A 27748-nucleotide genomic window follows, 5' to 3' on the forward strand; every position below is an offset into this window, starting at 1 on the left:
GCTAGTTCCTTCCCCTCTTGCTGTGTTGAACTAATAGGTACCACCTTTGGAGAGATCTTGTTTTCTTCCATTTGGTCCCCTGTTTCGAGCTACCTATCTACTGTTGTCTTTTCCTTGGATTTGGAGCTGAAGAACTATTGGATACTCCTTACCTCCTTGGACCCTTCTGATTTGATTTCGTTCTGTTTATTATGATCTTTTTTTTTAATTTATTTCAATTTTTTTGTTTTTTTGTTTGGTTGTTCAGGCTTTCCCCCTTTTATGATTCATGGCTTCAGACACGGTGTTCTTAGCTTTTCCATATTCTTTGCCATATGCAACCGATGCACATCCTACTATACGGTCTGTATCTCCCTCCCTCCCCTGTTCTTGTCTGCCTGGCACTTCCTTCACCTCCAAAGCTTGCTTACTTTATTCATTTAGCTGAGTGAAGTCCAGTATTCCTCCCTCTCCTGATAAACTGAAAATATCTTTCATGTTTGTATTCATGTTTTTCATTTTAGGTGAGGGTTGGTTTTTCAGTTTCTTATTCACAGTTATGTTTTCCCCCTTCTCACTCTTTGCTCTTCTTTTAAGGGCCCTCGCTCGCATTTTCTTTTCTCTGCGCGTAATAACATACTCAAAAGGAGCCTCTCCTTCCTGATTTAGGACTCCCCCTTGTTCCTGCTTCTGCGCCTGCTTTTGTATAGCCTCTTCCTCAATCACCTCCAGTAAAGCTGATGGACTGTCCGGCTTACTCCCTGTACTCTGTTCTGAGATGTTTGCTAACTTAATATTTATTATTGCCAGCTCCCTTTCCCTTTGGTTTTCCACAGTTTTGATCTTCTCTGAGTTGATTGATATCAGTCTCTTTAGTTCCTTCGAGTCTTCCCAATTTATCTTTCCCTTCCTTTCAGTCCCACGAGGTAAAATATACCCATAGGGCTGTTCTCTTAGAGGCCAGGAATTTATATCTCCCGTTTCCCCACCCCCAAACATGCCCATCATTTTCCCCATGTTGTTCTCATAAGGGTGAAGTTTTTGAGGTGTCTCATGCACCTCATTTCTTCCGGTGATTGCTTTATGAAAATATACATTTTCGAGGCTCCCTCCCCTAGCCCTTACAGGGGTTGAGGACCTGTTGAGAGCCTGACCCTTCTGTCTAACTTGGCAGACACTACAGGAGCCAGTAGGGACGTGTCAAGCTGAGGTGTGGGGGCATAGTATCATCCATGTTTAGGGCTGATGGCCTTACTGGTATTTCGTGCATGCTTAAAAAGCTTCTCTGCGTGAGTTCTTCAGGGTAATCTAGCTCCTTGAATGATTCAATGGGGTCCTTTACCCGATCTCCTGAAACATTTGGAAGTGGTGGGAATTCTGTTCCACTCAATTCCCATTTATCTGTCCCTGCCACGCCCAACATGCCCTGGTATCTTCTACATTCATTTTAGTAGAGTGATGGTTAGCCACTTGAAAGATGTTTGTGTGTGTGAATACGAAACTCCCACTTGCAATTAGTGTGTTTCGCTTCTCTGAGTTCTTTTGAGTATCACACAATGTTGGTAACTTACCACTCCTTACGTTTCCCACCATAATCTAATACTCTAATACTCTAATTACGGAGTCTCCTTCACCCTTACGCACAGTATTTCCTTTCTCCGCTTTTCTTTTGACTTTCTTTACCCACTTAGGATGAACGTAACAATCATTCACTATTTACACATTTGTAGAGTCTTCCTACTCCTTCCCCGTACACCTTTATCCTTTTCTATAAATGACAACATTTCTTTCATTTGTACAGAGTAAACACCTCCCGCAGTGTATGCTTAAAGAAACATGCACACTCTGTTTTTCCCAAATGACGCTAATGGTGCTTTAATGCCCCTCACGTTATTTCTCTTGGGGGCTACCTTTTTGTCGTAGTAAATTGCGCCGGTGTGCCGCTGCCCTTTATGCACACGGAGCACACGAGATTACTGAATTGCAGAAAACACAAACAGTATTTCCAAACGATATTTCAGAAGGAGCTTGCAGTTTTTTCAAGCCCCCAGCCTTGTTCATGGCTTTCACAGTTCCCTCTAGTTGCTCACAGAACAAACACAAGAAAAATAACTGACACTTTCGTGCCCCTAAATGTTAAATCTCTTGGGACTAACTATTAGCGGGCTCGTTATTAGCTCCATCCCCATTCCCACTGAGCCCTATGGGGGCTCGAATGGGAATGGGGAATGGTTCTCGGAATGGGGACTTACCGATTCCTCCAAGGTTGGAATGACCCGGTAAGTCCCTATTTCGAGAACCCGGACCTGGAATGCGGTAAGGGGGTAGCCATGGTGCTAATAGCACCTTGGCTACCTCCTACCTCATAATGAGGCCCTATGTTTTTACAGTCTCACTCTATAAAAAAGAGAGTCCTATGAGAAGTCCAACAGGCAGAAACAGCATAGGCAATTCTCCCTAGGCGAACAGGCACTTCCGGGCACTTCTCGGTGCGCGTGTGTTGGGGCGCACAGGCCTGCCTTCTTGAAGGATTCTGAGAGCAGGTGGGCGGGGCTTAATCCTATAAACAAAGAGAGTCCAATGAGAAGTCCAACAGGCAGAAACAGCATAGGCAATTCTCCGCAGTCGAACAGGCACTTCTGGGCACTTCTCGGTGGATGATACCCCACTAGCGGAATCAGTGCTAGAGGAATTCAGGAGATTGGCCAATGTGGGAGAAGGCAAGCGAGAGAAAGACCCACATGAGTCAACACCATTGGATAGCACCTCAAAAAATGGAAAAGACTTGTCATCAGTAGAAGTGGAGGATATTAATGGATATTAATCCCCATCAATTTGGGGGGGGAGAAAAGATAGAACGAGAGAGCAAAGGAGGCTAAGAAGATTAAAGCAGATCTCTTCAAAGAAAAGAATTGAAAAAAACAAAGAAACAAAAATCTGGGAAACTAAAAACATCAGACACAAATGCTTTCCTGAGAAAAATCTCTATTGCATCCATGGCAACAATGACAGAGGAACAGGAAGTGGTCGATCTAAACTCCACAGTACAAACAACCATTAATGTGGTCTGGAATAGGAACTGTAAAGGAGGTAAAGATAAAAAATATCAGCAGAATTCGGGATATAAAGGATTGCTGGTTCCCAAAGAAAGTACAGACACTAAAATGGTATCGGTGGGTCTGCAAACAGAAGGGCTAACCCTAGGAGTTTTGGATTGGGTAGAAAAAACAAAAAACACTAGGGAGCCGAAAAACACTGAACAGCCTCCAGAAATAGTACCCCAGAGTCTCTGCCCAGAAAGTAAACAAACATCAGAGGGAAGTCTATGGATTGCTCCAATTTCCATGAAGATGAATCAGAGATTGACAGTGGGGAAACGATTATCCAATTCTAGGGATAATGGTGTGCCAATTAACAACCAGAAGATAGCCCCGATATGTTTGACAAAGGGGCAAAAAATACTCAACACCCCAGAGCCAAAAGAAGAAATCAGACTGGGTGAAGGGAAATGTTGTATAGTAGGCATGGACTACAATGGAGAAGGAAAATCAATAAGACTGGAAATGTCACATGGTCAAAGTGAAGCAAATGAAGATCATTGACCAATTGAAGACAAGCAAGGAAAAAAGAGCTGAAAGAGAATTCAACTTTTGCAATGCCAACAATTTGGCTCACACTCATCTCAAATAAAAATAAGGTGAAATCGCTAAACAGGGGGGTGATCCTATCCATGCTAAAAAAAGGTTCCCAACCTCTACATGCTCAATACACAAGACATCAAGTTTGTCAATTAGCAGAAGGGGGCTTAGCATGAAGGGAAGCCTATGGAGCAATCGAGGGAGTGTCTATAGAACTAAGGAAACAGAATCTCCTATTAGACACCTCTGAGCCAGAAGGAATGAACAAATTTGCCAAGGCAGGTTCAAAGTGGACATCGAAAGCGGGGTATGAGGAGACCAGTACCGCACTGAAAGAAGAACAACTGCCAGGGGGGACTTCATTAGAGAACTTGCTGTCCATGTTGCCCAGTATATTATCAGAGGTGTTTTAGAAGCTGGGAATAGGCCAAAAGCCTCTTTAACAATCTGGGTCTAAATGATGTTCCAAGAAACGTGGTTGGTCAATGCAACAGTAGTCGAAGGTTACTCAATAACCACAAAGGCTTCTCAGCAAAAAGCCAGAGGCAGGCCAAGTGGAGGCCTGCTTATGGCATTAAAAAATTCTAAATTCACAGATGTTACCCCACTCAAAGAGAGTATTGAGGGAATCCAGGTCTGTAAAGCCAATCTGAGACAAAAAAGTCGTGCCTTGGAGGTGATTTTTTTAAATATCTTTAGGAACACGAGGTGTTTAGATTTACAGCTTTTTCTTGAAGAACTAGCAAGTATATTTGGTAAAATCAGAGGTATGTTTAAAGGGGCTTCGATAATATTGGGGGTTCGCTTAAATTCACAATGCACCCAACTCCTAAAAGATCAAACAAATCAAATATTATGTAGGATCTCGGAGAATGGTCGAAGATGGGTAGAGTTACTAAATGATTGGGAAAATATTGGGGGATATTCCGTCCAAACCAACTAGATCCCAGGGAACAGCTATATCCACACTGGACTATCTATTTCTCTCTCCAGACCCTTTTGAACAAAAAGTAATGTTAAATGTAATGGAGGGAGGTGGTAGTGATCATCGGCGGTTGGAATCATTGTTCCCGGATTTAATGATGGATCCTCAAGGCAGGGTTAAACAAAAAATTGAGTGCTGGAAAGGAAGAGTACGCCTCCTTAAATATAATATGAGGGAAAGAAGCTGAATGACAATCTAATGGATAATTCAGAAAACACCCTATTCAAGAATTGTAACCCAGAGGGTTTCAAAAATGTGTCTGGTCTACCTATCTACCTTCAAGTAGCAGAGGTGGCCCAAAACAAATCCATCGACATTAATTTGATGAAGAAACCATGAGGAGGAAAAAAGAACTGAATAAAAGGCTAAGAATTATAAAATAAAAGGAAACTGTGGCAATGAAAAGAATCAAGGGCGCTATTGCAACAATATAAAGCTTGGTCAGTAGCAAGGAAGATATGGAGATTACAGCAGGATGGGGAACATATCTTGGAATTAATTGGGAAGAGAGATACAAGAGATTTCTGGTCCATGGTACATTCAACTGGACTGGAATGCAATAAGTAGACAGTGGGCCTCATTACGACCCAGGCGGTAAGTTACCGCCTGGGCCGTGACTTTACCACCATGGCGTAAACTACGTTTACGCCATGGTGGTTGGCGGACTTACCGCCCCATTCCGAGGTCGGCGGGGCGGTAAGTCCCCAATCCCCATTTACCCTTCCCCATTCCCATTTTTGCCCCATAGGGCATAATGGGAGTGGGGAAGGCGTTAATTACGCCACCGTAAATTACGGTGGCGTAATTAACTCCATGGTCCCTTAGCGCCATGGATTTTAACACCTGCTAAAGCAGGTGTTAAAAGCGCCATGGCGCTAAGGGACCTCGTAGTTGGCGGTAAGGGGTCGGCGCAGCTAACGCTGGCGTTAACCCCTTACCGCCAGGGTCGTAATGAGGCCCAGTGTAAGTTGGTTCCCGAAAAAGATTGGATTGAGCACATAAGGTTGGTATTTGGGAACCCGAAGAAAACCTGAATACAGCATAATATGCAAGCAACCTGGAGCTTATCTTTCGACGAGCAATACATTATCGAACTCATCGGTAAAGGCTCGGCCTCCAAAGCAGCAGGCCCAAATGGCCTGACCTACCAGGTGTTGAAAAGCAATCCCGCTCTTTGGGCAAGACTTCTAAACTGGTTATTTGGGGAGATAAGAGCTGCCCGCTTCATGGAAGTCCGCAGTAGTTATACCTTTGTTCAAGGGGGGGGGGATAGGATGGTGGCAAATAACTACCGCCCTATCGCCCATCTGGACATATATAGTAAGATATTCATGAAGATTTTGTTGGGGGAACTGGAGCATTGGGAAAGGGGAAGGAGGATTCTTTCAACATGTCAAACAGGCTTTCGGAGAGGCCTATCCACTGCCATTAATGGGCAAGGAGAAGAGGAGGTCAGCAGCTATTTGGGGCATGGGTAGACTTCTCCAAAGCCTTTGACCTGGTGGATAGAGAGAAGCTCTGGTTAAAGGTCAGGGCAAAGGGGATTCCAGAAGGCATTCTAGGTATGCTGATAGAATTCCACAAAAACAACACGGTTAGAGTACAGTTAGACGAAGAGGGTCATCTGTCAGAGCCAATTGGAGTGGAATGGGGAGTGAGGCAGGGGTGCCTGGGTGCACCTAGCATTTTCAATTTATATGTGGCTGATATGGGAGAACATTTGGCCCCGTCGGCATTGGCAAGTCCAGTGATGACTGGGTTGAAGATCCACTGGCTTCCTAATGCCGACGATATAGTCCTTATAGATAGTACAGCTATTGGTCTACAACGCCTATTGAATAGGCTGCATAGCTATGCAGAAGAAAATGGGCTATCCCTGAACCTGAATAAGTCGAAAATAATGGTATTTAGACAGAAAAACAAAAATATTGTCTATCAAGGTTGGTCAAGGGGAGGTCAACAGATCCAAAGGGTGGAAGATCTGACATATCTAGACTACGAAACCTATGCCTCACCAGCGACAGGCAAAGTAGAAACTGATATCTTAATGAAAGTGAAACAGTTATCTGCACAGATGAAGAAAATACTAATGAGGTACAGCAGATTTTCAATTATTCCATTATTAAAATTCTACCAAGCCAAGGTAATTCCAGTCATTCTGTACCGGGTGTAAGCAAAACTGTAGCTATGGAATGCAAGGTGGAAAAGATGGGAGAGACTTCTGTGGAAACATTTTCTTGGGTTGCCAGTGTGCCGCTCAATGTCTAACATCAGATTTGAACTGGGTTTAAGATCCTTGAAAGGGCAAATGGTCTGCAAATTAGCCTCACTCTTTCGTCTCATGATAACAGCACAAGAAGGAACACACTATGAAGACATAAAGGTCCATATGGACAACAATAAATCAAAAATGCTGACAAACTTGAGTGCACAACTGAAAGTTTGCCTGGCCGAAGCAGGCATTGTGATCCAAACATTAATAAATAATCCGGTGAAAGCTAAAAAAAAGATGGGATGAGATGGACTGGATCAAAATGATTGAGGAAGTACACATGGCGCCCAATCCAAATCCATACCAGAAAACAAATAAGAAACTAGGTTATTTGAACAAATATCTGGTTACATTTCTGGATTGGAAAATTATAAAGAAATTCCTTAGATTGCAGTTGAATACAATACACACAGGGGAGGTGCTTGCAAAAAGAGGTCTGAGAGTTTCAGCAATGCACTTGTGCCAGGTATGTAAGAATAAAGAAGCACAAACTACTAGACATTTACTACTGGATTGTGAAGGCACCTGGCAAGCAAGATCAGCCCTCTTTGGAAAATTTGGTTTTGAATCATTACACTATATCCCAGAAATATTTTGGGAGAGACTGATCGCCGGTCACTCACAGGCCTTGACGATAGCAGTAATTCAGATGCTTGAAAGATGTAATATAGTGTTCTGAATGGCCGGGTGAATCACTGCTTAAAATGATAAGCTGGAGAAAACCTCTTTTAGACATTTTAGGCGAGGATGGGAAAGGAAGTTGAAATTGGGCTATGGACGGGATTTATTGATTAGCGGCTTCAATGAGTTATCGGATAATGGTATGTTAGGTAATGTGTTTTTCTTTTTCTTCCTTCTCTGTTGTACTGCTTCCCCTTGCTTATGTTTTGTGTTTTATGCCTATGTTGCACTGATATCTTTTCAATGAGTTTTTATGCTTTTCTATGTTTTTATGTTTTTATGTGCTTTCCTATGGTTGTGATTATGTTAACCAAATACAATAAAAAATAATTTAAAAAAAAAAAGATGTAATGAGGCTGCTGCCATCTCCTTGCACTTCTCTCTTGCTCTCCGCAATGCAAATGACGGAAAGTGCCTGGAGGCAACCTGATTGTAGGTGCAAATGTAAGCGGTTCCTTCTGGGGCAATTTACTCAGAGGAGCAAAATGAGCTCCATCATAATGCGACCAAAACGATTATGACTAGCATAGTTCCCGATTGTGAGCCTTTTCCGCTTAAGCGAAAAACCCATTTTGCACGGATGTCATTTCACCAAAATGCCAGGGGTAGCGTAAGTGAAATCACACAACCCTTGGCCTCTGATGGCATCACAGGAAGTGATGTCATTTGACCCCACCCCAAAGTGACATCATGGAAAGTGATGGCAAACAACCTTTCATCCCTTGGCAAAACAGGAAGAGGCATCAAGTAGCATTGTTCCAGTACACTACGAAAAATATGGTTGTGATATCACTGTAATATGATGTAAATTTCATACAAGAATGGATCACCGTATGTAGCATTAATATCAGTGTGTATAGCGCCAACAGCCATAAGGTAATAAAGCACTGTCAACCGGCCAGTGGCAAACAGTTGCTGCTGGAACAGAAAAGTGTATGTGCAACTAATATAGTGAGAAACACTGAGATCAATATAAGCCCAGAATAAAAGTTTTAAAAAGCTTTTTACAGCCTGTAAACTCAGCGTCTGCCAAAAGAGAATACAGACGTTGATTCCAGATAACGACACCAGGTGTCGCCAAGCTTTACCACCTGCTTGTTTGTTTGTTTGTTTTATTATTTATAATGCGCTATTATACCCGAGGGTATCAGGGCGCAGCATTTACAAGAATATGCAAAGCTTAGTTACAAAGTGTACAAGGTTCAAATAGCATAGAGAATGTACAGAGCAGTAGATGAGAGCACACAATATATACAGTATATACAAATTGAAAAGGTGGCACACAGGTTAAACGAATGCGGATCGCGAGAGGGTGGCTTTAGCACATATCTATATGGCTGTCCTTCAGTTTAAGCCATGAAATTACCTTGGATCGGAAATTCAGGTAGGGCATGTCTACTCTGAGGTTGGGGGGCAGAGAGTTCCATAGTTTGGCTGCCTTTACCGGGAAACTGTTACCTCCTATGGTGGCAAGTTTGTAATTTGGGACAGAGAGGCAATCTTTGTAAGCAGTTCTGAGTGGTCTTGCGGAGGCTTGTCTGTGGAATCTGTTAGTCAAGTAAATTGGGGCAGCGTTGTTAAGAGATTTGTAGGTAAGTGAGGCCGTTTTTAGGATAATTTTGTCTCTGGTGGAGAGCCAGTTATTCTGTTGGCTGAAACCTGATATATGCTCTCTTCTGGGGATGCCCAAGGCTGCTCTCAGGGCGTTATTCTGGAGGGTTTGTAACTTGTTGGTAGTAGCCTTGGAGGTTCCCAAGTAGAGGGCGTTACAGTAGTCAAGGCGGGATAGAATGAGGGCTCTAGCGAGTGTAAGGCAGCTAGTGTCTGACAGAAATGGTTTAGCTGAGCGAATTAATTTGCATGTATATGCAGATGAAGATGCCAGTGAGCTCAGTTGTCTTTTGAAGGAGAGGTTAGAATCCAGGTAGAAGCCCAGTGTTTTGACCTCCTGTCCAACTTTGATGTTGTTCCCATCTATCATGAAAGAGTTGTAGGCTGGGCTGAGTTTCCCTAGACTATGCGTTGTTCCTAAGATGATAAGCTCTGTTTTTTCATCATTCAGGCATAGTCCATGAGTGGCCATCCATGCCTGGATGATGATGTACACCCTATTCAGCAAGGCCAAATCCTTTCCATAATCTCCAGAAAGCGGAAGGAGGATCTGAGTATCATCTGCATAATTAGTGTAGGTGATACCGAGATGATCCAAATCATCGAAAAGGGGCTTAGTGAATATATTGTACAATGTAGGGGAGACGCAGGAGCCCTGTGGAACACCACAGGTGATAGGTATAGGGTCTGCTGCAGCTGTAGGCGAAAATACCCTCATGGTTCTTCCGTTAAGGAATGAAGTGATCCATGAGATGGCCTCGGGAGAGAAGTGTGCTGCTGTGTGGAGGTGTGAGCATAAGACAGAGTGGTCGACCAGGTCGAAAGCTGCAGAGAGGTCAAGAAGGAGGAGCAAGGCAACTTGTCCTTTGTCCCTAAGTGTATCAATCTGAGCTTTCAGGTCGATGAGAGCAGTCTCAGTCCCGTGTTGAGGGCGGAACCCAGATTGTCTAGATCCTAAGAGGTGGTGTTCTTCCAGGTGCTTCTGTATTTGAACGTAAGCTACCTTATCTAGGATTTTTAGTAGGAAGGGAACAGTCGTTATGGGTCGGTAATTGGTGGGTATGGCTGGGTCGAGGGTAGGTATTTTTAGTAAGGGAAGTACCCAAGATTGTTTTAGATTGCTAGGGATGGAGCCGGTGGAGAAAGAGGCATTGATCAGTTTCGTGATGAAGGGTGAAAGATCGCGAGCAGCGTCTTTGATGAGCTGTGCCGGGCAAAGGTCTCCCTGGCAGTTAGACGGTTTCAGGGACAAGATGATTTTTTCCACATCGAGTGTGTTGACTTTAGTGAACTTGAAGCGCGTGGGGTCTGTGGTTGTACACTTGTCCGGTTTTTTAGAGACAGCAGAGTTGCCAACCAAGTCTCCTGCAACTCGCAGGAGTCTCCAAGAAAAAGAGGCTATCTCCCACATTGCTGCAATTTGACATAACGCTACAGCAAAAATAGGAATCTTGCTGTTGTGCAAGCAAATCTCAGTCTTTCTTGGGATAAGTTAAAATACTTCTCCAATTAAACACTTATATGTGCGAGACAAAAGTTTCTTGATGATTTAGCCATACAAAATGATGGCGGTGACTGCTACTTTAATCTCGGAAAGAGGCAAGGAGGAAATCTGACGTGGTCAAAAGGCATAGAATACAGAAATTGCAAGGGGCACGTCTCACTGCCTATATAAGAGGAGGTGCAGTGGTAGCTGGAACATGAGATGTGCAGAGGCGGGCATGTGAACCCAAAAAGCACATGAACCCCGAGAGGTGTAGAACAGACAAAAAAGGGTTTATTTTCTTCTTTTTTTGGCCGGGGTAGCAAGGGAGACCCCAGGGGTAGCAAGGTAAACAGAGCTGCGACCAAATGACGTACCTGCCATTTTGCCTATTTTAGAGTATCTTCTGCAATTACTGGTCTTTACAAGGTGTTATGTTGTGCTATTAGATGTTATGCGATGATATGTGATGAGTTTCCTTCAAGGTAAAGTCATGGCTGGTGCATCGGCCGAAAGCCTTCAGCAGATACACTGCAGGTAATGAGCCCAATCCCCAGTGAAGCTGCATTGTTTTTTTAACTGATGACACGTTTATGAAAGTGAACTGGTCAACGAGGCTGTGCTTCAGTAAATTACATGGGCAATGGTCGCTGGCATTGCTTCTTTTAGCTGTTATTAAATGTCACTTCTGTTTAAAGGGGCTGAAGCAATTCGTATATTCTGTGCGCTTTGTTAAATATTCATAACATGTGGGGATGTTGCATGGGTATGGAACCAGTTTTTACTGGTGTGTTTCTTCCGTGTGTAGTGGGATGTAAGTGAAGATTGCATACTAGTCCTGAGCTGCTTCATTGCAGCCGCTGTCATTTCTGTCTAGATTTGATGCAATACTGAATACACCATTACACCACATAACACCTCGAGGAGATGAATGAGATGAAAAGGCAGCAAAATCGGCTAAAACGCAGGCATACAAACTAATGAGAGAAGTTGGCGCCCTTCACTCAATTAATGCCCACCAGAGTAGTTGCCATCGTGTTAGTGGTGTTTCACATGCTACTTTTTTCTAGGCCTTAAATTTAGATTGACACTTTGTCCTTTCCTTTCCCTGCACCATCCTTATCCCTTTGCGCCCTGAATTATGCCTAAGGCATAGCCTATATAACCGATTAGTGTAGGAAATGAATCCATCATGTCTCTCCTTCCCCTTCCCCAGCATTTACCCCATATTTTCCTCCAGGCGTTGCTTTTGGTGCTGACACATCTGTCAGATGGCTTGTCAAACCAGTGCTCTCCTGATAAAGGGATTTGTTTCCCATAAAGTAATCTGGTGAAAGCATCCAAACTAGTAGGGTCTGATCGAGCACCTCTCAAGTCCATTGTGCATCCAGCCACCAACTACATCAAGTAGCATCTGTTCTAGAATTTGACACTACAGTATATTCTACTATCAACTGAACTGCACATTCCTGAGGCCTTTTCTTTCACATACAACTATCCCTACTACCATAGTCCTATCCCCCTCTCCCGAATTGTTTTTCACCTTGAATGTGTTATTTTTCTGCCTAATCCCTCATTCCTCTCGACTTGCCCCAACCCTTCTCCTCATTTCCATAGACTAAGCTGTGGTCGAGTCACAATACTTCACTTTTAGGACATGGCTGGGTGCCGTATGACCACTACAGGGGTGATGGGTGCAGTATAAATAATGTACAACATAACGTATAATAAAAGGAGCATCAGTTCAAGAATCCATTTCATATCATCGTGGCTCCTTGATTTAAATATACCATATCCTTTACTCATCAGAACATATTCATAAAGAGGAGCATGGCTCGTAGAGTCCATCTGGGTCAATCACAAAGAAAACAGTCTGATGCAGAAACTCAATGAAAAAACAAAGATTGAACACCCAATGTACTAGTGGTGTGCGACATGAAACGGGGGACCCAGTGGACAGGAACCCACAAGTTCACTGGATTCCCAACACTGGAATTAGCTGCAGGTAAATAATTCAATGCAGACTTCTCATGAGACCCTACCAGGGATCTTTTGCCCTGTCTGTATTATCATGGACAATGCAACAGCACTTTAATTATGGCATCTATATATCCTTGCATACGTTTCTGCTTCACCCCAATTAAATTGGTGTAAGAGAAACCTGGTCCACTTAACCGACTTATCAGGAGGGTGTGTACAGTTCTCAAACTCACAATCAAGAACAAACTAGGTAGCAATAATGGTTGCCTATTATTAGACGCAGCTAAAGTATAACTAAATTAGAAATAAAGGGAAATAATCTTCACTTAAGGACATGGATGGCCAGTTTAGTAGATGCTTTCATTAGTTTTAAGATCTTGCTGATACATATCTATCACCTCCCAGGGAAGGTATATTCAGGAATGCTTTGGGAAATAATCACTGAAAAATACACAACACCAAGAATCACCACGAAACCACCCAACAGAAGAATACACACACAAAGCCAAACGCATGTCCTGGAACACACCACAGAACACATGAAGCTAACATACTACCACATCATATGTTGAACCAATATAACAATCCTGTAAAGGAACAACAGCCCCATGCCAAACACACACAACACGTCGGCAAACAAGACACATATGAACCCACACACAGCTGCAGAACATCCCACACCAACAAGAACAAACCAATGAAACTGTGACAATGCACACACAGCATGAGGTCACACATCCAGAAATAAGGGCACACAGCAGCACTCTACGCCACCATCCTAGAAGGACATGTATCCCTGCGATTTGCCGATAGCACTTTAGATGCAGCAATGGCATGATGCTGCTTTCACATCAGCTGCTGCACCTCAGTCAAGGATGTGGAGATGGAGGGAGCGGGTTTCCCGCAGCAGGGTCACTATCTTCAGTGTGTCTGACACAGAGGTCTACGGAAGGTATTGCTTCCCTCTGCAACATCATCATGGACATCTTGCAGGAGTGCGAGGGTGCTTCGCACCCCACCACTGCGCAGTTACAGACCAATGAAGACATCTGAAGCTCCTGATCGCTGGCTCCTTCCAGAGGACCAGTGACATCACTGCAGGCATCTCATAGGCCACACAGTCACACACCCTGCACCAGGCCGTGGCATGCAGCACATCATGCAGCTGACGCCATGTCCACATGCCCCTGACCCAGGTCGAACAAAGGCAGGTGGTGACTGATGCATTTTACTCAGCCCACTGATTCCTCAGAGTCATTGGTGCCATTGACTGCACCCATGTCACACTTAGCCCCCCCAGGACTGAGTGCCCATGTACCAGAAGCAGCACCGCTGGCACTACATCAGCTCCAAACCAGTCTGCAATACCGGTGGCCCAATCATGGACATGTACACCAATTCCCTGTGCTCTGTCAATGACAGCCACATATTCGGCTCTCCAGCATGGGTATGCAATTGGAAGCCGGACACTATGGGAACATTTGGCGAAGGAACACCCAATGTTAACTGACACAATTCATGCCCTTCTTCATGCAGGTTAAGCCAGTTATCAATTGCGGCCCACGATATGACACCCTACAGAAGGCTCTGCACCATGCAGCAAGAAACGTACAATGTGGCACAAAGGTCTGCCAGGGGCATCATTGAGCGGTCCATAGGCCTCCTGAAGTCAAGATACATATAGCACCTACACCATTCGGGTGTGTACGCCTATAGAGGACACACATTAGGTGCAACATCATACATGGCTGTTGAATCCTGTAGAACATCACAATGTGCAAAGGTGTACCTGCAGACCTAGTACCTGACCTTAGGCCAGAGCCACAAGCCAGGTCACCGACCCAGGGGAGGCCAGTTCAACAGCAGCACAAGGGAGGGAGTGGCTGGTCAACTGCTCCTTTGCATGAACATGCATGTAGCCAAAAGGAACAATGACCGCACACGAGTTGCTGCACATGATAAGAGGATGACAAGTGCCAGGTGCGTACTTCACATACCCACCTGCCTCGGACACCCAAAGAAACAGACATCTGGTCATGCCAACACATAGCAAACATGCACGCTCCACACACACAGCCCTGACGTGCACACCAAAGAAATGGACACAGGCACACAACCATTTCTCTGTGCCAGTAATGCACATCCCAAAAGGTCCCATCATGGAAGGCCATGTAGTGAACAATGATCAACAGCAACTCAACTACACACAGCAGCACACAAACCATCATGTCACCCACATCAGCACCAGATCCAGCATCTGCATCCACACGCACACCCACACTACCGCACACCCACCATACATGACATCACACACATTACCAGTTATCTGCATGCCTCACCCACAGCAATAAGCAACTGCACATAACACATCATGACACAAATACAGTACAGTCCCAAAGAGTTCGAACACTCCCTAGTGCTGTAACCAATATGCCACACCGGTGGGCCAACATGAACACATTGGCCAACTTGTTATGCCACGCGTAAAGTGGAGTATAAACCATCCCCTGGGTGAACATCTGGTACCCTAAAGTGCAAAATGGACACCTGGAACACTGTGTGCCAGGACCTTGGATGCACATACGACGGAACACGGGCTGGTGAGATGACACCAAGCATACAACTAGGTGCACTAATCCCACCAAGTACAGAGTTGTGAGGTAGACACATCATCCCCAAAAGGGGAGGTGTTAAAGGGGGCATACAAGTCGGATGAGTGTGGATTGCAGAAGCGTATCACCAAGGAACAGCCAGGGAATGCACTGATGAAATGAGGTCCAGTAATTGTAGGCCACAACAAGCTGCACATCAGTAAGTATCAACGTATGCAACCACAGAGAACACACCACTCATGATGCCATTACAACGTGGCACTCAAGGACACTGATAATGACAGCTGGTGGAAAACTGCAAATGTTGATGCACACCGTATTTGAGTACCGCCTTGAATGAGAGATCAGAAGGAGAGTGCACCACCTGGAGCAACCTTGACATGACAGTAATAACACCTCTCCCCATGCCCCCACATGCACCCACCCTCTCTGCATAGCCACCCGACATGCACGTGAGTGAAGCAGCAAGTAGCCACATGTGTGCAAGAGCAGCAACATGAGCAATAAACAGCATGTACAACATGCAGGTAACTCCATGACGCCAAGTTCCACTGTATATTTTATTGCAAATCTTGCACATTGCATCACAGAGGTAGCATGAGTGTGTCGGTCACCATGCATAGCACAGAATGCAGCGAAATCAGCCCATTAATGTCACTGTGCATGATCAACTGAGCCGGGAGGATAGCTTAGGAGCAATGTGTTTGTCTTGGAAGCAAGACAACGCAGAGCAACACAGTTTTGAATCCTGGTACCATGCTTAAGACTGTCCCTGGTATTAAATGCATAGTAAAAGATTAATCAATTAATCAACAGGGAGCCGCCAATCAGCAAGTGCATGGCTGTCACTTATCGTAAAAATCCATCTTTGGGGACAAACATTCTGGAAAAAGGACAGACAGCAACAAAGTATCTTGAGACAAGGAGAGGGAAGGCACAGTTAGAACCCTACATGGGAGGTCAGACCCCATTCCTTCCCACAGCTTGCAGCAAGAAACATGCATGGAGCCATACTATTAAAGAAGTGTGCTTACATCAGATGTAGAGGTCCCAACGGACAGAGATGACATCCCTTCCCTCTGAACGGGTCCGACTCTGGCCCTGTAACACATACTGGCATATGTTCATGCATGGCTCACAATGCACACAGTCATTCATCGTGGTGCGCACGGGTACATGCATACTAACAATGGACCCACCTGTACTCCAAATGTATCCTTGTGTGGAACAGCCTGATGTCCATGCACACCCCTTCCAGATCCTCTATGGGCAAGAAACTGGCTGGACGGAACCATTTGCACACATGCATAGGCATCCAGAGAAGGCCTTGTGACTCCCACACATTCTGAGGAGCCATCATATGCACGACTCCCCCTACTCTAATCAGTAGTGGTAGACTGCAATGAACAGCATGCCCTTCACTGTTGCAGAAGAGCCTTTCAACCCACAACCTACAAGGTTGCTGGAAACAAGGGCCCATTCACCTTATCGCCATAGCAGGCAAGTGCAAGGTCTGCTTCCCCCAGCATGTAAGCAGGCCTTGACAGATGCACACAGGAATGCATGGCCCCAAAATACTATATGCCCACACACCACTCCTCCACCCTCCTGGAAAACCATGTGCATGACCCTTCCACTGCAGGTACTATCCCACCCATGTATGGACACCACAGCAGAAGATGTAGGCCCGGTTTACATACCCATCCATAGGCATGACAACCCCATGGCTGCACCTGCCAATCTCAACATCCGCATGGCATGCATATCATCGATGGAGTGGATACACTGCCCTCATGACCGGACTTCTCACTTGATACACATGGATTCCCATGTGCATCATGACACAGTCGCACAGATCAGCCAAGCCAAGGTGCACACATTGGGAATTAACATGCATGCTTCCCATGTGAATGTCTCACGCCATGCCAAAGGACACAACTGCCATGACTGTGTGCAGGGTCAGGCCCTTCAATGTTCCACACAGCACAACCTACATGGCCACATGGCACACACACTTTACAAACTGGACATGCATTGTGGCGTGTGTGCATACATGTAGTGTTGCCTTTGTGCCAGTTTGCATGGATTGCTCTTGTGCTGTGTGTGTGTCTGGAACATGGATATGGGTGTCTAAGCTGTTGTTTGTGTCTTTCATGTGAGTAGTTTTTTTTTTCTTCCTGGTGTGCACCTTGTTTGCTGATTGTGGGGGCCAAGTCTTCTTGTTGGTCTCATATGTGTAGTGAGGTTGCTGTGTGCATTCAGTATGTTTATGTCTTGAATATGCCTGTGAAGCTGTATGTAGAGTTTGTCTTGTGGTTGCTGTGTCAATCTTGCATTGTTTTGGCTAGGTTGACATTGTCAGAGTGGTTCTCTTTTACATGTGACATATGTTCCACAAGATTGTGGTGTAATGTCTGAGACGGCATGTACTGTGCAGGCGTTGGTGGCATACTTTCCACTTGCTTTACACCTTTCTAGTCCATGTGTTATGGGTGTTTCTTTCCTGCAATTTGTTGGCGTGTGTCTGCTTTTGATGTGTGTGTGTCAGCGGGTGTGTCTGTCCACAGCGGTGTGTGTCACTGGGTCTGTTTGTGTTTTGTTGGGCAATTCAGGGCATTCTGTGTCGCAAGGTATGTGATGTGGATAAGGTGTACGTTTAGAGGTATTTACTAAGAGAACAGGGATCATGGGAGATGTGTGGGGAGTGTTGTTAGTTAAACCATGACATTGGTGGTGTAAGTGTGGTGTGCGATGCATATATGTGTGTGGATGTGCACAGTGATGGTAGGGATGTTTGGTGAAAGTCTGCAGGTGCACAGGAATTACATTTGTGGATATGTGCACATGTTTGTCATTTTGTACTTCAATTTTCCTTGACACATTCATTTACGCTGACATGTGTTCAGCCAATGGGAGTTATATGGGGTATATTTTAATGTATGTGCTGTTCCAAAGTGAATCAGGCTTGACTTGCATCTGTTTTTGTGCACAGTGTGGGATACACTGGATTTCCGTGTCTGACTTTGTGAATTCAACTTTTTGGACGTAACTTACACTGCACATATGCCTTATTGACTTTTGTCTAGACTTACGCAAATAGAAGTCATAAGTAGTGAACCGGGCACATATGTATGAGTTTGCGATGTGTGTGTGTATATGTGTGTTTATATAATAATTAAATCACTGTGCAGAATGAGTGTACCTGTTATACATCTCGCTCTCATTCCTGAGTGTCTATCCGCGATTCAGGATTGGTGCTCCTCCAATGATCTCTGCCTTAATGCTTGTAAGATTGAGATCCTTCTCATTGGGACCCAGGCTCCCACTTACCCTCTCTCACTCTTGCTGCTCTCCTTGGGCCCTCTTTCTTCACCTTGGTGTGAAGCAAAAAACCTTGGTGTCATCTTCAACTCCACTCTCTCATTCTCTGCTCACATCACCGGCCATGGCAAGAAGGCCCATACCAGCTGCAGCTCCTCAGAGGTATTCTTCCCTTTCTCACTTTCCCCCAGAAGCTCACTGTCTCCACAGCTCTGGTTCTCTCTAGGCTGGACTACTGCAACAGCCTCTTTCTCAATCTGCCTTCATCCACTCTCCGCCCTCTTCAACTAATCGAGAGCAGGACTGCAAGACGTATCCTTGGCATCAAGCCCAGGGACTGTATCTCTCCAGCCATGAAATATCTTCACTGGCTCCTGGGGGGTGCAAAGATCAAGTTCAAGACACTCTGCACTGTCCACAATACTTTCTGGGGCCAAGGTCCACATTAAATCCAACTCTTTCTTCCAAAATACCTTACTTTCCAAACCCTTTGCTCAACTACCTCCAACTCTCTAAGGGTCAGACGCATCTCCAGGCAGGTGCCTCCCTCTGTAATTGTTTCCATGCCCCTTGCAAACTTGAGCCGAACCATCTGCAGTTCCGGAAGCAGCTCAAGACCTTCCTTTTGTTCTCTGCTTTCTCTCTCTCTCCCTCCCCTGCTGACCTACCTGTCTGCTGCGCCAAATGGTTGCCTGGCTACCCTCAGAGCCTCACTGGGTACCAGGCTCCTCCATGATCAGTCTCCACTGCACTGCCTCCGGGTCTACCACATACTTAGGAGCTGCAGCTGTAACCTCCACTGTCCGTTGCCTCCTTGCACTTACCCAGAGATGCGCTGCCCTGGCTGCACATACTTAGAGAAATTGCTGCCCTGATTGCACTTCCCACCTCCCTCTCCCTGACACTGCCCCGTCACTTGCATGATCTGAATGACACAATGCCTAGTAAGATCGTTTGTTTTGTCCTCCTTTTGTCTTCCCTACCTTGTCTTGTTGCGACTTGAAACACTTGTGTATGGGTGTGTGATAACTGACATATCATATCATATCATACCTATTGTGAACATTGATATACTTTGAAGGTATATAAATGTAAACCTGATAGTACCTTTTCATTTTAAATAGTTATGTATATTTTCTAATGTAGATTTAAAAAGTCTAACCTTTCTTTAAAAATGTATTAAGATATGTTTCTAGATTTCTATGCATTCAATATTCCTTACAATTTTAAAGATATTTTTGTTGAATTCTTTTTTAAAAATAGTATACATGCTTCTAAATGTTCTTTTTTTTACAAATACTATTATATGGGTAATATTATTTTGCATTATACAATCTGTTTGTCAAGTTAAAAGCCATTTCACTTAAATGTAATGCCACTATTGTTAATAAATGAAAAATTAAGAGGGTAATTCATAGAAATTTGCACAAAAGTGGCGCACGCGGCTGGCGCACAGTGTCCCTGTGCGATACACTGCGCCAGCCGCGTGCGAAAAAATCCTTTTCATCGCACAGCGAATTCATGGATTTTAGCCTCCGAAACCAGACGTGGAGCAGAGTGGCGCAGCGACCCTGCAGCAGCACCAGTTACGCCCCCAAGAACGCCCTTGCGCAAGGAAAAGCCTTCAAAATTCCCAAATCATCGCAAAGGGCCGCGCTAACCCTGGACCAGTTCACAGGGCTGCCAAACAGCAAGCGCCAAGCGGGGAACGTGTATTTCAGTGGTTCTCGGGAAGATTCACACGCGATTGTCCTGGGTACGTGTACATCAGGGGTGCGTGGGAAGTAACACAACGATTCCATCAGGGCACGTGTATTCCAGGGGTGCGCGGGAAGTATCACACGCAAAACCAGCAGGGTACGTGCATTTCAGGGGTGCGCAGGAAGTATCACACGCAATTCCATCAGGGTACGTGTATTCCAGGGGTGCGCGGGAAGTATCACACGCAAAAGCAGCAGGGTACGTGTATTCCAGGGGTACGCGGGAAGTATCACACGCAAAAGCAGCAGGGTACGTGTATTTCAGGGGTGCGCAGGAAGTATCACACGCAATTCCATCAGGGTACGTGTATTCCAGGGGTGCGCGGGGAGCACCACACGTGAATTGCATGTGTGGGTCCTCCCAGGTGTACCCTCTACACCCTCCACGGCCCCTGCAGGCGGCCCACACCACAGGGGCCTACCCTGCACATGTCCCGCAGGCAGCCCATCCACCATGCCCATGCCCCCCAACCAATCCACATGTCACCTTGCACTACTGCCCAACAACGCATGTCCCCCTGCACCCCCAGCCCCCAGCATCCAGGGGCACCCTCCACCAGGCCCCCACTCATGTCCAACTCATGTCTCCCAGCATCCCCACCACCCAGCAGTGCAGGGGCACCCTCCATCAGGCCCCCACTGATGTCCCCCTACACCCCCACCCCCCAGCAGTGCAGGGAACCCTCCACCAGGCACCCACTCATGTCCCCCTGCACCCCCACCCCACAGCAGTCAGGGGCACCCTCCACCAGGCCCCCACACATGTCTCCCTGTACCACCACCCCCCAGCAGTGCAGGGCACCCTCCACCAGGCCCCCACTCATGTCTCCCATCACCCCCACCCCCCAGAATCCAGGGGCACCCTCCACCAGGCCCCCACTCATGTCTCCCATCGCCCCCACCCCAGAGCATCCAGGGGCAGCCTCCACCAGGCCCCCACTCATGTCCCCCTGCACCCCCACCCCCCAGCATCGAGGGGCACCCTCCACCAGGCCCCCACTCATGTCTCCCGTCACTCCCACCCCCCAGCATCCAGGGGCACCCTCCACCAGGCCCCCACTCATGTCTCCCATCACACCCCACCCCCCAGCATCCAGGGGCACCCTTCACCAGGCCCCCACTCATGTCCCCCTGCACCCCACCCCCCAGCATCCAGGGGCACCCTCCACCAGGCCCCCACTCATGTCTCCCATCACCCCCACCCCCCAGCAGTGCATGGCACCCTCCACCAGACCCCCACTCATGTCCCCCTGCACCCCCACCCCCCAGCATCCAGGGGCACCCTCCACCAGGCCCACACTCATGTCTCCCATCACCCCCACCCCCCAGCATCCAGGGGAACAATTCACCAGGCCCCCACTCATGTCCAGCTCATGACCCCCACCCCCAGCAGTGCAGGGCACCCTCCACCAGGCCCCCACTCATGTCTCCCATCATCCCCACGCCCCAGCAGTCAGGGGCACCCTCCACCAGGCCCCCACTCATGTCCCCCTGCACCCACAACCCCCAGCAGTGCAGGGCACCCTCCACCAGGCCCCCACGCATGTCCCCCTGCACCCCCACCCCCCAGCATCCAGGGGCACCCTCCACCAGGCCCCCACTCATGTATACCATCACCCCCACCCCCCAGCATCCAGGGGCACCCTCCACCAGGCCCCCACTCATGTCCAACTCATGTCTCCCAGCACCCCGACCCCCAGCAGTGCAGGGCCCCCTCCACCAGGCCCCCACTCATGTCCCCCTGCACCCCCACCCCCCAGCATCCAGGGGAACCCTCCACCAGGCCCCCACTCATGTCCAACTCATGTCTCCCATCACCCCCACCCCCCAGCAGTGCAGGATACCCTCCACCAGGCCCCCACTCATGTCCAACTCATGTCTCCCAGCACCCCCAGCAGAGCAGGGCACCCTCCATCAGGCCCCCACTCATGTCCCCCTGCACCCCCACCCACCGGCATTCAGGGGCACAATCCACCAGGCCCCCACTCATGTCCAACTCATGTCCCCCTGCACCCCCACACCCCAGCAGTCAGGAACAACATCCACCAGGCCCTCACACATGTCTCCCTGCACCCCCACCCCCCAGCAGTGCAGGGCACCCTCCACCAGGCCCCCACACATGTCTCCCACCACCCCCACCCCCCAGCAGTGCAGGGCACCCTCCACCAGGCCCCCACTCATGTCCAACTCATGTCTCCCACCACCCCCACCCCCCAGCAGTGCAGGGCACCCTCCACCAGGCCCCCACTCATGTCTCCCATCACCCCCACCCCCCAGCATCCAGGGGCACCCTCCACCAGGCCCCCACTCATGTCTCCCATCACCCCCACCCTCCAGCATCCAGGGGCACCCTCCACCAGGCCCCCACTCATGTCTCCCATCACCCCCACCCGCCAGCATCCAGGGGCACCCTCCACCAGGCCCCCACTCATGTTCCCCTGCACCCCCACCCCCCAGCATCCAGGGGCACCCTCCACCAGGCCCCCACTCATGTCTCCCATCACCCCCACACCCCTGCAGTGCAGGGCACCCTCCACCAGGCCCCCACGTATGTCCAACTCATGTCTCCCACCACCCCCACCCACCAGCATCCAGGGGCACGCTCCACCAGGCCCCCACTCATGTCCAACTCATGTCTCCCACCACCCCCACCCCCCAGCAGTGCAGGGCACCCTTCACCAGGCCCTCACTCATGTCTCCCATCACCCCCACCCCCCAGCATCCAGGGGCACCCTCCACCAGGCCCCCACTCATGTCTCCCATCACACCCACCCTCCAGCATCCAGGGGCACCCTCCACCAGGCCACCACTCATGTCTCCCATCACCCCCACCCCCCAGCATCCAGGGGCACCCTCCACCAGGCCCCCACTCATGTCCCCCTGCACCCCCACCCCCCAGCATCCAGGGGCACCCTCCACCAGGCCCCCACTCATGTCTCCCATCACCCCCACCCCCCTGCAGTGCAGGGCACCCTCCACCAGGCCCCCACGTATGTCCAACTCATGTCTCCCACCACCCCCACCCCCCAGCATCCAGGGGCACGCTCCACCAGGCCCCCACTCATGTCCAACTCATGTCTCCCAGCACCCCCAGCAGTGCAGGGCACCCTCCACCAGGCCCCACTCATGTCCCCTGCACCCCCACCCACCGGCATTCAGGGGCACCCTCCACCAGGTCCCCACTCATGTCCAACTCATGTCCCCCTGGACCCCCACCCCCCAGCAGTCAGGGGCACCATCCACCAGGCCCCCACACATGTCTCCCTGCACCCCCACCCCCCAGCAGTGCAGGGCACCCTCCACCAGGCCCCCACACATGTCTCCCAGCACCCCCACCCCCCAGCAGTGCAGGGCACCCTCCACCAGGCCCCCACTCATGTCCAACTCATGTCTCCCACCACCCCCACCCCCCAGCAGTGCAGGGCACCCTCCACCAGGCCCCCACTCATGTCTCCCATCACCCCCACCCACCAGCATCCAGGGGCACCCTCCACCAGGCCCCCACTCATGTCTACCATCACCCCCACCCCCCAGCATCCAGGGGCACCCTCCACCAGGCCCCCACTCATGTCTCCCATTACCCCCACCCCCCAGCATCCAGGGGCACCCTCCACCAGGCCCCCACTCATGTCCCCCTGGACCCCCACCCCCAGCATCCAGGGGCACCCTCCACCAGGCCCCCACTCATGTCCAACTCATGTCTCCCATCACCCCTACCCCCCAGCAGTGCAGAGCACCCTCCACCAGGCCCCCACTCATGTCCAACTCATGTCTCCTAGCACCCCCACCCCCCAGCAGTGCAGGGCACCCTCCACCAGGCCCCCACACATGTCTCCCATCACTCCCACCCCCCAGCAGTCAGGGTACCCTCCACCAGCCCCCCACACATGTCCCACAGCCAACATGTCATCACAATCTAGATCCCTGGCCCTTATGGTTAGCCTCCAAATGCCAAACACCCACCCGAGTATTGCATCCACCCACTTAGAAATGGCAATAACATTATAGAACCCCAATTACAAGTTTGGAAATGAACGCATGTCCCTCACATACACCCAATGGGTGTCAGTGAATGTCAAAACCCATATCATGATATGCATGAAACCAATGAGATGATACTACACATTGAAGTTTGAAGAAAAAATATGTATTAAAAGCAACATAAATTGAATCAAAAATAAACAAACAAAAATGGGAATTAAAAAAAAAAAACATGTCCGTGAAATAATGCAAAACCACAAATCATAATCCAAAGGAAAGGTGTCCAAAGTCACAGTCCACAAAAGTAAATCCAATGGAAAATTAAAATCGAAAACCATTGCTCCATGGGTAAATCATAAAAAAAATGAAAATCCAACAGTCAACTATATACAGATAAACAATCCAGGGTCCATGACCCCAACAGAAGAAATGAAACCTATCTAATAACACTACCTAATAAAAAAAACCAATATACAAAAATGTGGCCCATTGTCCAAAAGGTCCAAAAAAAAAGCTAAACCAAAGCAAACCTAACACCAACTACAGAACTATTTACAAGGGCAGCGGGCTAGTCCGACGGCTCACTTCGGGATGTTCTGGGCCAGGGCATCATCGACCTCCTGCTCAATGTCCCGGAGGCGGTCCTCCTCCATGGCCCCAAGGGTCCGCAGGGCCGTCGACATGTTCACCTCCAACTCCCTGCGGATTGCCTCGAGGCACTAGGCCCGCCTCAGGGCCCTCCACATGGAGTTCTCCGCCCTGACCATCGTGAGCCGTGCCTCTTCCGCCCACTGCCACTCTGCATCTATGGCGTTGCCCAACCGCTGCCACATGGAAGACACTTCCCGTCATGGGTCCTCCTGCCCTCCGGCCGATGCCTGCCCCTCCGATGTCGAAGGCCCCGAGCCATCATGGCTCCCACCACGTTGCTGCTGCTGCTGTGCCTCTGCCCGTGCACTGCCTCCTGCTGCCTGCACATTCTCCGCTGGCTGGGGTGCAGTCGTTGATGTGGCCACCCCTGCTGGACGTCCGACTCCCGACTGTGGTAGGGATGCCTCCTCCATCAGCCTGGCCGCACCGTCAGAGGCAGCTCCACAGGGCACCCAGGTGACTAATGGGTGGGAAGATGGCACGGAGGATGACTGGCGCATAGGGGGGTTCAGTTGAGGAGGGGGTCTGAGCAAGCCCCATCAAACGAAGGACTCCAGCCTGGGTGACCTGTCCCAGTAGGCCGACGTGGTCAACGAGCCATTCGAGATGACGTGCAGTCTCCTCATGAAAAGACTGCAGGTCACCTCGCATGGCCCGTTGACGCAACGCCACACCAGTCAGGACAGGCTCAACCCGGACCCGGATAGCCACGTCCGCAGGCAGAGGAAGGCCAGTTGTTGTGAGCTCATCCCCTGCCTGAAAACTGGTCTGGACGTAGGCATCCCTGCTGGTGCAAGATGATGCAGTGACAGGATCAGGGACAGGATTGCACACAGGCACCTCCGCAGCGGCCTGTGCTGCCTCCTCTCCCTGGTCCTGCACTGCACCACTAGCACCAGTGGAATCCCCACCTCCAGACCCCGTCTCTGTTGCTTGCACGTCCTCCTCCTCCACCAAACCCCCCACCAACCTGTATGACTCCGTGCCATCTTCCCCCGTTGGGCTCTGTGGAGTCCCAGCTGCCCCTTCTGCTGCCGAGGAGTCCAACTCCAACATCCGCCTCTTGGACCTCCCCCTGGCAGCTGCGGCCTGGGATGCGGCACCGGACTCCTCACTCCCCGATGAGATCACAACCTGGGAGGGGAGCCGGGCCTTGCGTCTCCGGCTGGCGGTGCGATCCCCGCCGCTGTGCTCCACAGCACCTTCTCCGCCCTCTTCATCAGTTGACGCTGCAGACAGGGAGAAATAAAACACAGGCATCAGGGCACTGTACAATGGACACATACACACATGACAGTTGTACATGAGTGGCATTGGCAAACCTCAGACATGGCATCACAATCGCCAAAACACACATGTCATTTCAACTTGCACACATGAGCCATACCACAGCCATATCGCAACTGCCAGCACCATCCATACACATACAACAGCATGAGCAGGCAAAGGTGAGCCAGACATCACATGCAACACAGGTAGTGCACTACACATGCATGCCCACCACCACACTTGCATGCATGTGTACACCTCTGCCAACTGTCGCAGTGTTCAGTATGGGCATCCATGTCACATCTGCCAATCAGGCTTCCACATCCCGCTGTCACATGCATCCATGTTGCATCACTGTTGCACTCTTGTTAAATACACACACATGCACATGTACACAGTGCTGATACATGCAGCTGAAAACAACATACGTGCGTGACATCACGAACATGCCTACTTACATACACATTCATCCAAACATGTGTGCCCACACAACTGCATTTGGCATGCAAGCCTACACACACAAGCACCATCTATGTCTCACACATGACAGCCCTGGCATGTGTTAGCCTCACGGCCCTGTACACCCCCACCCATACAAACAGATGTACAACCTGCACACTACTGGCACATCACCACACGCACAGTTTACAATCATGATACATGTACACTTACCGCTCGACTCCAGGCGGGTCTGCCTCTCAAGGACCTGGACGTGGAGCGCTGGGGATATGCGTCCAGGACCCTCATCTGATCATCCGACAAGTGGCCCCGGCGCCACTTAGCATCCGCTGCCTTCAAGAGGCGCCGGGCCTTGTTGAGGGTGCTGGACCTGAAGTCCTCCCAGCGCTTCTTGACATGTTGGAAGTCGCGGACTGCCACCCCCTCCGTGTTGATGGCAGTCACGATGTCCGTCCAGATCCCAGTCCGTCCTTCCTTGTCGGCGCGGGAACTTCAGAAGAGGGCATCATACTGCCCCAGGACTTGCTCCACCAGGGCACCAACTTCGGTGGCAGTGAAGCTGGTGCCCCTATGCCTCTCTGGCCGGGGGTTGTCAGTGGTGCCAGATGTTACAGTGCCCGACATGACAACCCCAGAGGCAGGAGTGGGTGGGCAACTGGGTCCTGGGGCTGGGCTGTGGAGCGATGGAATCCCAGGCGGGAGTCTTCGGTTCCAGCAGGGGTGGTCACAGCAACAGCACCCCTGGCTGATGTGCAGGCAGAAAATGGCAGGGCACGTGGGCAGCACGCAGTCAGGCAGCAGCAGATGGCGGGTGGGAGCGTGCTCGGGGCTCTGGAGGGCAGTAATTCGGCTTTCTGGCAGGAGCGTGGTCTTCCGTGTGCTTACGCGTGGCCAGCTTGATACGGAGTGATTTGGCACATGAAAATCCTGCACGTCTGCGTGTAATTCGAGGAAAGGCCCTTAGCGCGTAAGCGCGTCAGCACACGTACATTAATTCATTGGCCCAAAGGCCCCCATGTGCATCTATGATGTCACACGCATGGCCGTAGAGAATGGCGCGTGTAAA

This window comes from Ambystoma mexicanum, chromosome 6p (assembly GCF_040938575.1).
Source record: "Ambystoma mexicanum isolate Mex_15411 chromosome 6p, UKY_AmexF1_1, whole genome shotgun sequence".
Taxonomy (NCBI): Eukaryota; Metazoa; Chordata; class Amphibia; order Caudata; family Ambystomatidae; genus Ambystoma; species Ambystoma mexicanum.